We start from the raw sequence: 15024 nt of genomic DNA on the forward strand, positions 1-15024 counted from the left end.
GAAGCCTGCTTGTTATTGTCTCCTCTCTCTGCCCTTCCCCTGCTTGCTCTCTCTCAAATAAAAGTAAACTTTAAAAAAGTTATTAAGGGGAGACTGGGTGGCTCAGTGAGTTAAATGTCCGAGGTTGAGTCAGGTCATGATCTCAAGGTTTGTTGAATTTGAGCCTCACGTTGGGCTCTGTGCTGACAGCTCAGAGCCTGGAGCCTGCTTGGATTGTGTCTCCCTCCCTCTGCCCTTCCCCTACTCATGCTGTCTTTCTCGCTCTCAAAAATAAACATTAAATGAAATTGTTAATCACCAGGGAACTTTGAACATGTTAATGATTAATTTAAGGTTTTATTTTTGAGAGACAGAGAGTGAGCGCAGGGTAGGGGCAGAGAGAGAGAGAGAGAGAGAGAGAGAGAGAGAGAGAGAGAGAGAGAAAGAGAGAGAGAGAGAGAGAGAGAAAGAGAGAGAGAGAGAGAGAGAGAGAGAGAGAGAGAGAGAGAGAGAGAGAGAGAGAAAGAAAGAAAGAGAGAGAAAGAAACATAGAATCCAAGCAGGCTCCAGGCTCTGAGCTGTCAGCAAGCACAGAGCCCGACGTGGGGCTTGAACTCACTAATCATGAGATCATGACCTGAGCTGAAGTCAAACACTTAACCCACTGAGGCACCCAGGTGTCCCTAAACATGCTAATGATTAAATCCCAATCCCAGAGACTGTAATTTAATTGATCTGATCTGGGTACTGATAAAATTAAGAGCTCCCAAGGTGAATATGCAGATAGGACTGAAAACTGCTAGTCCATAACCTGTTACACAAAGTTTGGTCAAGATCAGCAGCCTGTGAGCCTTCTCAGATTCATTGTTGATTTACTCATTGTCGAATTTACTCATTTTGACGTGATAATAATGTCGACTGAAAAAAAAAAAAAAAGCCAACCTCAAAATAGGTTAGTAAATGCCTTATTTGTTGTATTACTGAGGAGTATAGCCTGGGAGACAGTATTTCAGATTGCTCTGAAGTTTGTTAGTTTACAAGGGATTATATGCAAAATGGGCAAGGGATATATGGGTTTATAAGCAGTTCTCCAAATACTTGTGCATCAAAAGGTATAATTTGCCTGGTTGTCAATATTAAGGTTTAACTGAGTTCCATAGACCCATGAAAGACCCTTAGGTCATCTTAATACATTGTTTCTATCATATCTGATTTTTCAAAATTGCTGCCTGCATGCCCCTACTTAACTGGCTTTCCAGTTCTTCTTGTTTTTGTTATCTCCTTGAGGTCACTTGAGATGGTCACAGAAAGCTGACAGCAGTTTTAGAGCACACCAGGTGACCTAAGTGTACTTCAATTTGGAGAAGCACTGGTCCCAACATACAAACTCCAGTGGGACTCATTCTTTAAGTGATGTCGAGTACAAGTCCTTCAAAGTGTGTTTTTCAAGACACCCTGATTTTTTTTTTTAACTTAAAAAAAATTTTTTTTTTTCAACGTTTTTATTTATTTTTGGGACAGAGAGAGACAGAGCATGAACGGGGGAGGGGCAGAGAGAGAGGGAGACACAGAATCGGAAACAGGCTCCAGGCTCCGAGCCATCAGCCCAGAGCCTGACGCGGGGCTCGAACTCACGGACCGCGAGATCGTGACCTGGCTGAAGTCGGACGCTTAACCGACTGCGCCACCCAGGCGCCCCTTTTTTTAACTTTTAGAATCAACTTTCATTTTTCACAGAAAAAGAAAAAGAAAAACCACCCTGCTTGGTTTTAGTGTAGATTTTAATCAGATTATCTGGCACACGTTTAACAGATTTACCACAAATGAAGTTCCTTGAGGCAAATATCTACAACTATTTTTAAGAGAGGGGAGAAAAGGCCTCTCTAAAGTTGCATATTTGAGAAAGTGGGAAAGCAGAAAATGGCTCTTGCGAGGATTACACACTTTCATTCCTTTTTAGAATAGCCTTAATGGAAGAAAGCTTCCACAAGGGGGCAGTAACACATCATTTCCAGTCTCTGAATCGCAAGAGCTAAGCTTTTCTTATTTAAGGCTAACACAGGCCTTTCTGAACTCATTCAAATGTATGGAAAAAACCTATTAATTCAAATTGCCTTAATTACTTACAGTCTGCTATCATTTCAGTTGCTTGATTAATTTTCATCTTAATGTTTTTAAGGGTACTATGCATATTGACTGATTTGACCAGTGAAGTGTTTTATTCTGTTTTCAGAAGTAGGTCTTCTAAAAAAAAAAAAAAAAAAAAGGTTAAACTTTCATAGCTGATGAATATTGTTTGTACTTTGTTAAAAAGTAATGGATTCACACAAATATGCCCAACTGATTTTTAAAAAATTTTTTTAATGTTTATTTATTTTTGAGAGAGAGAGAGAGAGTATGAGCAAGGGAGGGACAGAGAGAGAGGGAGACACAGAATCGGAAGCAGACTCCAGGCTCTGAGCTGTCAGCACAGAACTCATGAATCATGAGATCCTGACCTGAGCCAAAGTCAGATGCTTAACTGACCGAGCCAGTCCCGCCAGACCCCCAGCCCACCCCCCCCCACCCCACCCCCCCACACCCCGCAAATGATTTTTTTTTAAAGGGTGGATAAGCAGTTCAAAGGAAAACCTTTTCAACTAAGGGCGCTAGAGCAACTGGATGACCTTTGACCTAAATTCACACCTACAAAAATTGACTCACATCACAGACATAAAAGTAAAACTACAAAAATTTCAGAAAGAAACAGGAGGAAAATTCTTGAGACTTGGCATTCAGTAAAGAATTTTTAGGCCTGACAAACAAAAGCACAATCCCCAAAAAGGAAATTTGTAAAACTGAATTTCATCAAAGTTAGAACTTCTCCCTGGGAAGAAGCTGTACATGAAAAGACAAACTGCATATTGCAAGAAATCATTTATGTAAATGACCACATATCTGAAAAAGGACTTATATCCACAATAAAGAATTCTTAAAACAGTTTTAAAGAAACTTTTCCAGTTGGAAAATAGGCAAAGGGCATAAATAGACATTTCACTGAAAATGATATACAGATAGTAAATAAGGAAAACATATTCATATATTTTTAGCCATTACGGAAGTGCATGTTGAAACCACAATGAAAATCGTCATTCTTTCAGAATGGCTAAAATCAAGTGTCAACACCAATGCTAGCAAGAATGCAAGGGAACAAAATCACACATACATTGCTGACAGGAATGTAAAGGGTACAGTAACTCTGGAAAGGAGCATAGTAGGTTCTTACAAAACTATGTGCTACCCAGGGGAGCCATCAACCAAATTTTCGGCATTTGTCCTAGAGATATGAAATGAGTTTATGTTCACACAGAAACATACACATGAATGTGTATACGCTGTATTTATATTGGCCCTAAACTGAAAACAACCTAAATCTGTCAGCGGGTGAATGGTTGACAAACTATGGTACATCCATACCAAGAAATACTATTCAACAATAAACCCAGCTATAGAAACAAAGTAGCAATAGTTGCAAAAATCTGAAGTGATCCCAAAGAAATTATGAGGCTTTTAAAAGTTGATCTCCAAAGGTTTTGAAACATATGATCCCATTCATTAGGTTCTTGAAATGGCAAAATTGTAGAGATGGAGAACAAATTGGTCAGTGGTATGGGTTAAAAACAGGAAGAATGACGGAGCTGGCTGGGGCTATAAAGGACAGGACAAGGGATCTTTGTGTAGAATGTTCTGCATCTTGATTGTGTTGATGGTTACAGGAACGTACACATATAATGAAATAAAATGAACACATAAAGGAGTAACTGTAAAACTTGTGACATCTGGGGGTACCGGGGGGTGCTCTTTTGGTTAAGCATCTGACTTTGGCTCAGGTCATGATCTCACAGTTCGGGAGTTCAAGCCCCTCATTGGGCTCTCTGATGTCAGCTCAAAGCCCTCTTGGGATCCTCTGTCTCCGTCTCTGCCCCTTCCCCCCCTCACACTGTTTCACACTCTCAGTCTCACACACACAAAAAAACAAACATTTAAAAAAAATGTAAAAAAAACAAAAAAAGCTTGTGAAATTTGAATAAGGCCTATGAATTGTATCAAGGTCAATTTCCACATTGTGATAATGTACCATAGTCATGCAAGATGCTACTACTGGGGGAAAACGAGTGAAGGCCATTAGAAACCTCTGTGTATCAATAGTTTACAACCGCAGGTGAATCTAAAGTTATCTCAAAGTTAGAAATAAGATAAAAACAGGAATGCCTGCTTCTAGCAAACAAAATATCCACAGAACATAAAATTACATAAATTCTAATTACTGAACTATTTACTCAATCTAGTTATTTCTTAATGTCTGTATCCATTTGCTTGAGGATATGTGCATGTATAGTTGCATTTTTTTTTAAATAAAGCAGTCACATGAGTAAATTATGTTTTAAAAATTTAGCATATAGTTACCGCATGTAAGTTTGTATCCCCTCATTTTAACAGCTGCATAGCATTTCAATTTATGGTAAATGGCTGATGGGTAGGTTTAGTTTTTGGTAATTTATGTTTTCCTATTCTATTTGTATCTATTCAAAGATACAAATATAAGGAGGCTCTCCCGTATCTCTGTCAAGTAACTTTGAATTAAAATAGCTTTAAATCATGTGCACATGAAACATTTTAATCAGTAGGACTTATAAGCAAGATAGTAGTAGCAACAGCATACTTTCAATACCTGAGTCCACCACAAGAACCAGCAGATCAAGAAGGAGAACAAGACAAAATCTATGACTAAACAACGTGATGAGTGAGGTAACCTCATGAAGCCCAGGTTGAGCAAGAGGAGCAAGACCACCAGGACACAGAGAAAATCACCAATTGTCTCCAACAGCATGAAAGAAAGGCAACAGTGTTTCCAGAGACTCTAAGTACTGGAAAGCTTAGAAACCCAATTGGTAACAGATGGGCACCCCCAAAGCTGGAGATTCCTGCTTGGTGCAAAGAGCTCAGTAGCATAACCATAACCCAGAGCAGCAGACTCCCCCCTGCTGTCAACCTGTAGGGGACAGTGAGGATGGAAAGAGCTGAAGGAGGAAGTGGTCTGTACCCTGTGAATCCAGCAAATTAACCACCTCCAGGACAAAGCGCTGACCTGGGGAGAAAATTCAGGAAGCTAATTATAATTTGAGCTGGACAAGGACACTGAGGTCCAAGAAAAGATTAGATATATAGGAGGAGAAGGTCCAGTCTCAACAACTCCAAGTACAGATAATTTCTTTACCTTCTAGTTCCAGAAATACCAGATGCTGTGTAGGTAATAGGAAGGCTTGGTTCAACTTGATTGAATCTTCTGGCCCTGTTTACTAATCTAGTCAGTATCTGTTCTACTCAAATCCATCACAATACAGACAGACGCTCAACAAATCGTATCTAAATATTTTCTGGGGAAATAAACGCTAAAGAGTGTTCTCAAACTCCTACCTGTGGGTCAAAACATTGCTCTGAAACATCACAGGTTCTTGAGTCAGTTCAGCTTTTTATAAGGGGCAGGGCTTCCCTCCTCCCACGAAAAGCTATAAACTCCACCTGTTCCCAGTCAACCATCAAATCCTGCTATCATAGAGACAGTGTTTAGTGTATTCTCCCCTCCCCGCCCAGAATGAACATTTTCATTCTCATCCCCTCTCTGTCGTTCTCCCTCTGCCTTGGATTCTACCAGAGGATACATTTTTGTTTGCTTTCTCCAGCACTTTTTTTAAACCTTCTAATTTTAGTGTGGTGGTGGTGGTGGTGAGCACAGAATATATTTAGCCTCAAAGACAAAAACATGTGCAGGACAAATGAACAGAAAGGAATCTAATTAGTAGGTGCTCTGATAATATAGAAATGACAGGACTAAGAAAGATGGGAGAAGGGGAGGAAGAAAGGCATTGCATAGAACGAGCTTATGGACCACCTCATCTATAATGCCCGGGAGTCGCAGGATTTTGTGTGCAGACATGGGTGTAGACTGTAGGCATATTTACTACTGCAAAGGGAAAAGCCTTAATGTTAGTATTATGATATCAAAGTGGAGGATGAAGGAGAGCATGGGGAGGGGAAGAAAGAGAATACAAGCTAATGTCTTAGTTTGGAGACAATGTCTAAAGAAAAAGATTACTTTAGCAAATTATATCAGGAAGCCATCAGAACAAAATCCCGCCTTCCTATCCAACCTTCACACCAGAACAAAAGCAATGAATACAAATAAGTTAGTGAAAGACAGATACGTGCATACAACTATTGAAAATGCTATAACCAAAATAAAACCACACAAAATTCTCATATCAATAAAAGTAAATGGATTTAACTCTTATTAAAAGAAGGTATTGCCAAATTAAATCACAAAGCAAAACTCAATTCCATGCTGAATGCAAGACATATATCAGAAAGGTTAAAAGGACAGAAGCCAAATAAAAGAGTAACAGACAAAAGGATTTCTTTATGGATTAACAGAGCAGAAGGTGAACACCTGATGTATGTGCTCACGTTTTTACACTTAACAGGTGGAGGTGTTCGCACTGGTGCGAGTTTATTTTAAAGGTGTTTACATGGCTAGTGTATTTGAACATGTAAAGAAACCACTTTTATATTATTAGAAGTAGAAATGGTAACAGTGAGTTAAAGAAGAAAATAATAGCACCTACATTGAAGGCTGAGGAGAGTCACTGTTGGGTAGCAATCACATTACCAGATGGTCAGCTGTGTACAGTTAAAATGGCTGTGCCCTTCTATTGAAATCATGTGTCATCCCAGGAAAGTGTGTGCTTTTCACACAGTTACTATCAGCTGCGCTATTGCTGTCTACACAGTCTGAAGCATCTGACTTAGGCTTGCCTTCATATGATCATATTCATGGTCACATTTTTCACTTTAGAGAAGCTATGATATTGCAATTATATTTTGGATAACTTGTGTGGTCCTAGACAAATAATCTTTGACATGCACAATTTCTTCATGACAGAGGCATTTATGCTTACCCAAACCGAAGTGAACATTTTCATCAGTAGTAGAATGAGTAAATGATGGTATTCTCATATAATGGAATACTAGGAAACAAAATTTTAAAAAATGATTGCTATATGCATTGGTGGGGGGGATAAATCTCACCAACATAATTTTAAACAAATGAAATCACACACAGAAGAGCATGTGTTATGGGATTGAGTTTACACAAATTTCAAAAATATGATAATTAGTGTCAGGATATATTAATCACTAGGATGTGGTCACCTCTATGGGAGAAGGGGTTAGAGTTGGGAAAGGGTAGGCAATACTGAGACCCGGATGTGGGAGTATCTTTACTTTGTGTTATGAAATGCATCTTTCCTTTGACAATGCCTTTATCATGTTTCATAATGTTTACAGACCTCTGGGCAGGAAGATACGTTCTTGAGTCAGAAATGTGGAACTGTGCACTTTCACTATGTTCCCAAATATTCCTTCATATACAATTTTCTGCCTTATGGATTTCAGGGACCTCTGAACCCCACATGATCCATAAATTACATTCAGTGAACAGCATTTTCTAAGATTCATGATTACCTCAACAGATCTCTTCTAATTATTTTGTTCCTTTGTGATACACATTTATTTTCCTAATTAAACATGAAGTTTTCAAGCCAATTTCATAAATATGTTCCTTCTCAAGTGATAATAACCTTTAGATGTTACCTAAATATCAACTGGTTTGTCCTTTGCTTTTCAACATGACTCCACTGATTTATCAAAACATTAAATCATATATGCTTGACTTTAGCCTGTACTACAAAGCTGTAATCATCAAGATATCATGGTACTGGCACAAAAACAGACACATAGACCAATGGAATAGAATAGAGACTCCAGAATTGGACCCACAAAAGTATGGTCAACTAATCTTTGAAAAAGCAGGAAAGAATATCCAATGGAAAAAAGACACTCTCTTTAACAAATGGTGCTGGGAGAACTGGACAGCAACATGCAGAAGGATGAAATTAGACCACTTTCTTACACCATTCACAAAAACAAACTCAAAATGGATAAAGGACCTGAATGTGAGATAGGAAACCATCAAAACCCTAGAGGAGAAAGCAGGAAAAGACCTCTCTGACCTCAGCCGTAGCAATTTCTTACTTGACACATTCCCAAAGGCAAGGGAATTAAAAGCAAAAATGAACTATTGGGACCTCTTAAAGATAAAAAGCTTCTGCACAGCAAAGGAAACAATCAACAAAACTAAAAGGCAACCAACGGAATGGGAAAAGATATTTGCAAATGACATATCGGACAAAGGGCTAGTATCCAAAATCTATAAAGAGCTCACCAAACTCCACACCCAAAAAACAAATAATCCAGGGAGAAATGGGCAGAAAACATGAATAGACACTTCTCTAAAGAAGACATCCAGATAGCCAACAGGCACATGAAAAGATGCTCAACGTCGCTCCTTATCAGGGAAATACAAATCAAAACCACATTCAGATACCACCTCACACCAGTCAGAGTGTCTAAAATGAACAAATCAGGAGACTATAGATGCTGGAGAGGATGTGGAGAAACGGGAACTCTCTTGCACTGTTGGTGGGAACACAAACTGGTGCAGCCGCTCTGGAAAACAGTGTGGAGGTTCCTCAAAAAGTTAAAAATAGACCTACCCTATGACCCAGCAATAGCACTGCTAGGAATTTACCCAAGGGATACAGGGGTGCTGATGCATAGGGGCACTTGTACCCCAATGTTTATAGCAGCACTTTCAACAATAGCCAAATTATGGAAAGAGCCTAAATGTCCATCAACTGACGAATGGATAAAGAAGTTGTGGTTTATATATACAATGGAATACTACTTGGCAATGAGAAAGTATAAAATCTGGCCATTTGTAGCAACGTGGATGGAACTGGAGAGTGTTATGCTAAGTGAAATAAGTCATACAGAGAAAGATACCATATGTTTTCACTCTTATGTGGATCCTGAGAAACTTAACAGAAGACCATGGGGGAGGGGAAGAAAAAAACTAAAAAGAAAGAGGTTAGAGAGGGAGAGAGCCAAAGCATAAGAGAATCTTAAAAACTGAGAACAAACTGAGGTTGTTGGGGGTGGGAGGGAGGGAAGGGTAGGTGATGGGCATTGAAGACGGCACCTTTTGGGATGAGCACTGGGTGTTGTATGGAAACCAATCTGACAATAAATTTCATATTTAAAAAAATAAAAATAAAAAAACAACTAATCCAAAAATATTGTATATGCTTAAAGTTGGTAAATGATATGTAAATTATGCATCAAAAAGGCTAACAAAAAACATGTCACTACAGTAAAAGCGTATTAAGAACATAAGAATAAAGATACAGAGGGAATAAAAGAATGGAGATGCAGAAAAAAATGGAAAGAATAGAGAGCAAGTGTATTAGCGTTTCAGGGCTACTACGAGATTCTGGACTTTCTGCAATTTTCAAGTTGGTAAAATGAATTTTGTAAAAAGGAGGATGCTGGGGGCGCATGAGTAGCTTAGTCAGTTGAGAATCTGACTCTTGGCTCAGATACACATAATATAAAAAAGAAGGATGCTGGCCGTAGAGGGACGTGTTCATAGAAGTGAACAGCAATTGTGCAGCTTTTGCAGATGTGCAGGAGAAAGCCTGCCTCCTCCCATCAGCCGGAGAGTCTGCGAAGACTTGTGAGGAAGGTTTGCGTATTTTGTGTAGTGTCTCTTCAGTTTTATTTTTCTCCTCTCGTATTATAATATCTTGTTGTCTCTTCTTTCTCTCTCTGATCCAGTCTTTGCAAGACCTTCAGCCCTTTGCTAAAGGAGATGGAAATTCCAGCCTAGCAGGTATGGACTCTCAGGAACACCTGGTGATGTCAGGAGCTGAGACCATCCAGGTTTCTGCATCTGCCTCTTGGAGAACAGACCTGTTTTCCTTTCCCTGTTTGGCAGTTTTATTATTTTCCCTATGGCTTAGAGGAACCAGTCATTCTCTCCCCTGCATTTGTTAGAGAATTTGCATCAAAAACGTTGCCAGCGGGGCCACAGTACCTCTGTGGCTTCTGTCCTTCCATCCTTTCGTTTTATTCTCCCCCGCCGGACCTCAAAGGTGGATTCCTGCGTGTTCGCAACCCAGTAGCTGCAATCGAGCGCCCAAAGGTCCCAGGAGGAGGAGAAATCCTTCTGAAGCCCATGCACTTCCTCGTGTAAAATGTGAGGAGCTGTGAGGACCAGTGAGCTCCTGCTAATTCCGCGGGTGGGATGAGGTCGGAGGGAGCTGGCGCGCTTCTGGGTCGCGCCTTCTACAAGGTCTTAGAAATCCCGAGCAGAGGATCCCTGGGGATGGGGGGATGGGGAGGGACTCGAGTGGGTTTCGCTTTGTTTTAACCACGCCCCGCGCTGCATTCCTGCCGCGATCTCCCGGCTTCCCTTCGGGTCTTGAGCCACGTTCCGACCCTAAGGCAATCGCCACCCGCACCCGCACCCGCACCTGTTCTACCTCACCCCTGACTTCAGCACCCAGAGAAAGGCTCGCTGCGCGGACCCCGTCTCCCCCTAAGGCTGGTGTGCAGAGCCCGGAGGGTCCCCGAGGCTGGAAGCGCTTGACGACGCCTCTTCGCTCCAGTCCCTCCGGCCCCGCTAGCTCTCGGGCTCCCTCCTGTGGGCCCTTATTTCCACCCCCGTCCTGTCGCCCCTTGGGTCTGTTCCCGAGGCTCCGCTTCCCTTTTATGTTTTTGGTTTTTTTTTATTTTCCTCGGAAACCGCGCCACTACCCCTAGTCGCCCCATGCAGGTTCCCGGCCTCAGCGGGACGAGTCAGGCCGAGCGAGCACCCCAGAGTCCGCGTGCAAAGGAGCCTTGGCTGCGGGACCGTTCGGGGCCGGCCCTGCGCGGTGGTGGGTGTGGTCGCCGCCGCCCTGCATCCCTGGCGGGAAAGGGTAGAGATCCTCAGCCTTTGCCTGGGGGATTTCAGATCCAGTTTGAATCTCCGCGAATTGCAGTGTTGGTTTAGGGACCCTGGCCTTCTAGGCTTTTCTTTCACCCTGGCGACAGGGTGCCCTCCACTGCAGTGCCCTCCACTGCTCTCTAGGCGCCTAGAGTATGAACTGGGAAGCCTTAGCCTTGGGGACAGTGGGACCCGTTCCCTCCAGGGTAGGCGACAGGTGGGCCCCGCGGAACCCCAGCTTCCTCTGTAGGTGGTTCAGATGACTTTCTCGAAAACTGTGCAGTCCGTTTCAGATCACACATTTTCACCCACGCACTGCCTTTTTCATAGACACAAAAGGGAGCGCGCAGAGAGGATGTAGAATCCCCTTTAATCCTGGGGCTGTGGATTAGCAAGGGAAACAAGTCTCTGCTCTGAAGAAGTTTGAGCCCCACCCTGTCCCTGAGGACCTTCTGATGTCAGGATTTCTCCGCTGACACTGGGGCTGTCCCCATGACCAGAGTTCCCTACCATTTAGCCCTAGAGGAATAGGGGAGGGTCCACCTTCTGTACAGCATCCTGTCCCCTCCCCCAGGGTAAGATGACCCCAGACATCCTCGTGCTTCCATGTTTTTTGTTTTTTTTTTGTCTGTTTTTTCCCACCAGTAATGAGTAAAGATCAAATCATTTGGCCCTTTGTTGCCTCCCTCCCCACTTCCCAGTGGCTGCCTTACTTGAGTCACCGCCCAAGTCCAAAACCTTTCTCTTCAGTTAATTAATTAGTTTGTTTGAGAGAGAGACAGAGAGAGAGAGAGAGAGAGAGAGAGAGCCAGCACTTGTACAAGCAGGGAGAAGACTAGAGGGAGAAAGAGAGGATCTTAAGCAGGCTCCATGCTCATCATGGAGCCCCACTCGGGGACTGGATCCCATGACCCTGGGACCATGACTTATGCCAAGATCAAGAGTCAGATGCTCAACCAGCTGAGCCACCCAGCCCCCTTCCCCCAAAAGCTTGCACTTTAAATCACTGACGAGGTGTTGGAGCTGCCCTGTGGTTCCCAGCGCCATATCTGAGTCTTTCATATCTCATTCTGTGTGACAACTGGTAGAGCCTGAAGAAGTTTGAACCAGCCAAGAGAATTTAGGAAAATTCCATTAGAGCTCGGCAGGCCTCCTGGAGCTCCCATTTATAATTGTGTGCTGAGAAGATGGATCACCTGCTCTGTGCTGGTGAAAATGAAGCAGGAGATCATTGGTGAGTATAGAATGGAAGGATTTGGACAATTGGATGATGGGTGGGATCATTGCTCAAGAGAGGAGCAGGTTTTGCGTTTGGGATGAATTCTGTCTTTGACACTTGAAGAATGGTGTGCCAGAGGAAAACTGTAATGGAGATGTCAGTGAGATCATTACTTTGTGATATGACTTTTGCAGAAATATATGGACTTAATGTGAGAATAACAGATAGACACGTGGGACATGATGAGTTCATGCTGGAAAGGCATATAGGCTACATGAGAATATGTAGATGTCCAAGACAGAGACAGCAGTGAAGGGAAACCAGGAGTTTATGTACTTGAAGGAAAGGAATGCCCAATGATCAGGGTGGTAAATGTAGGAAGCAACTAATTCTACAATCTCCTGGGCTCCCTTTGATTTGCTTTGACTTGCTCCCTTGAGACTCAGGCCAAGCGTCACTGATATGAGGAGATATGCACCCTTCCTCTGGTGTTTCAGATTCCAGGCACATGACAGCACACAGGTGACTCCTTCATATTTCCCATTCAATTTTTGTCCAATTTATGCAAAATGAAAGAGCCTAAGTGCTAATCCAGCCCAGTCTATGTGTCTGCAACAGTTCTGAGGAGATTTTCCTCCCTGGTTCTTCTCCCTAACTACATTTTGTTTCAGTTTTCTAGGGAGGAGTCTAGGGAATTCCTTCAGCTTTGACGTAATAATTAATGAATCCTGTTCCCACACCCACTTGGATCTTACTAAACTGGAAAAACAGTGAATTCAAATCTAGATCATGAAAAAGCGTTGGTGAAGTGAATAAATACCCAGAAGCTTGTGTAAATATCCATAAGAAAGGAAGTGTGCCTCAACTGTAGTCATCTTTAACACAGTATTCAAAGTGGGTGTCTGCAATATGATGTGGGCTTAAAGTCAGGTAACTTGGGGCACCTGGGTGGCTCGTTCAGTTAGTGTTTGACCAGCTCAATTCATGATCTCGCCGTTGGTGAGTCTAGCCTAGCATTGGGCTCTCTGCTGCCAGCACAGAGCTTGCTTCAGATCCTCAGTCTCCCTCTCTCTCTGCCCCTCCCCCACTCTCTCTCTCCGTCTCTCTCAAAAATAGCAATTAAAGCTTAAAAAAATTAGTTAATTCAATAACCCAATTCCCAGTATGAATATAGCCATGGAAAAATTACACTGATACATGAGATAAGTGATTTTTTAAACAATGATTAACATTATGGATTAAGAAGAACAATAATGTAAGTAAACATGCATTTTCTGAATACATTATAGTTATTTCAAATAAATATTAGTCAGCATAATTGTCATTGCAAGTTCTATCAACTTGAAATTCAGAAGTAAGACAGGCATACATTTCTCTGACTTAACATTGTTCTGGATATTCCAACCAACACATTCAGAAAGAGGAATTAGAGGTATAAAATTGTAATTATTGCCTTTATTTTCTAAATATCATTTACTTAGAAAATCCCTTAACAAAAATTCACTAAGGCACCTGGTTACCTAAACCCTCAAGCCTTAATGGTTTTCATATAAAACAATATGACTAATTCTATGATACTAATATTCATGAGAACACAATATGGAAACATCCAGGAATATACAGGGAGAAAAGAGTATAATTAGAGGACACTAGCCTTAAATACATTTCCAAACATAACCATAAGATAAATAATGACAACAATATAATACTGAGACAAGAATTCACAGAAAGGCCAGTAGAAGAGAAGAGTATATACATCTATGTCTGTGTCTCCATATATCTATGTATGTATGTATGTATGTATGTACCTATCTATTTATCTAATTCATCTATCTATCCATCCATCATCCATCCATCTATCCTGGATGTTAAAGCTGAGACTCACCTGTGCCTGGAGCAGGAGGAAGGAGTTTAGGCTTCTGCCAGGAATGAATGCAGAAAACACCTAGAGGATTGGTGATCCAAATCATAATTCCTTGAGTCCATAGAGGTGCTCATTCAAATGAAATCATGAAGTTTTTCAAAGATTAAAAAAATATAGATTTGTTCTTTTCTGCTTTCAATATTTTATTCATAGAAAAAACTAAATATTCACAAAAGTAGAAAGAAGAGAAAACTGAACTAACTGATCATGAAACCATTACAATGATCAACTCATGGCTACTTTTAGAAAATACATTTTAAAACTTAGTCAACTAAGTTTTGAAAGCAACATTATGGCAGCACAATCACGAAGTTATATTTGAGGCTAAAATAAAACAATATATATTTTGCAAGCATTGGCCATTTTAAGTGTTTTAGAATTTTGGTATTCTCTGGAAATACAGTGTCCATATCCATCACAGCCAGTGACATGCTCCCTTTAATAAGGACAGTTATCTTAAGGAATGTTTCTGTCTTGAGTTCCCTATTTTTATTTTTTGATATTAGTAAGCCTCATGGAGATATAGGAGTTCGATATACATACACATATGTGCCTCCTACTCCTTCCTCATCACAGGTGAGGTGCAGGAGTCCTGAGGCACGATTCCACAGGAAATGTCAGGGTCACCCAGGCTCCTAGGCGTCCTCTGCCAGCTGTGGCATGCAGAGGAGAGGAAAATGTCTCACTTCAGGAAGCAGTCTAATCCAGTGTTCTCCTCACAGCTCTGTCATCTCATTGTTTATTCCAAGAGCACTCAGTGCATGGAGTTTCTAGGGGGTGGATCTGGGGTACAGAGGGGAGCCAGAAAATACTGCACCAGATCCCCTCTTTCCAACCAGTCCTCCTCTGAATTGAGGAGGAAAGGCAAAAAGGAAGGAAATGAAAAGGGACAGAGAGAAGAGCCCTTCCAATTGATACAGATGCCTTGGACTTTTGCTGGGAAGTTCTCTTTCCCGCCCTTTAGTGGCTGAACAAAAC

At 41.5% G+C, this 15024-nt stretch overlaps 1 long non-coding RNA gene across 1 annotated transcript; it reads left to right on the forward strand.

Moving 5' to 3' along the window:
• The first annotated feature begins 1251 nt into the window (after positions 1-1251).
• On the forward strand, positions 1252-10008 carry LOC122482539. The gene is made up of 2 exons (XR_006297199.1): positions 1252-1389; positions 9751-10008. It is a non-coding gene; the product is annotated as an uncharacterized LOC122482539 (long non-coding RNA).
• The last annotated feature ends 5016 nt before the right edge of the window (positions 10009-15024 follow it).

The sequence above is a fragment of the Prionailurus bengalensis genome, chromosome D1, assembly GCF_016509475.1.
Source record: "Prionailurus bengalensis isolate Pbe53 chromosome D1, Fcat_Pben_1.1_paternal_pri, whole genome shotgun sequence".
Lineage (NCBI taxonomy): Eukaryota > Metazoa > Chordata > Mammalia > Carnivora > Felidae > Prionailurus > Prionailurus bengalensis.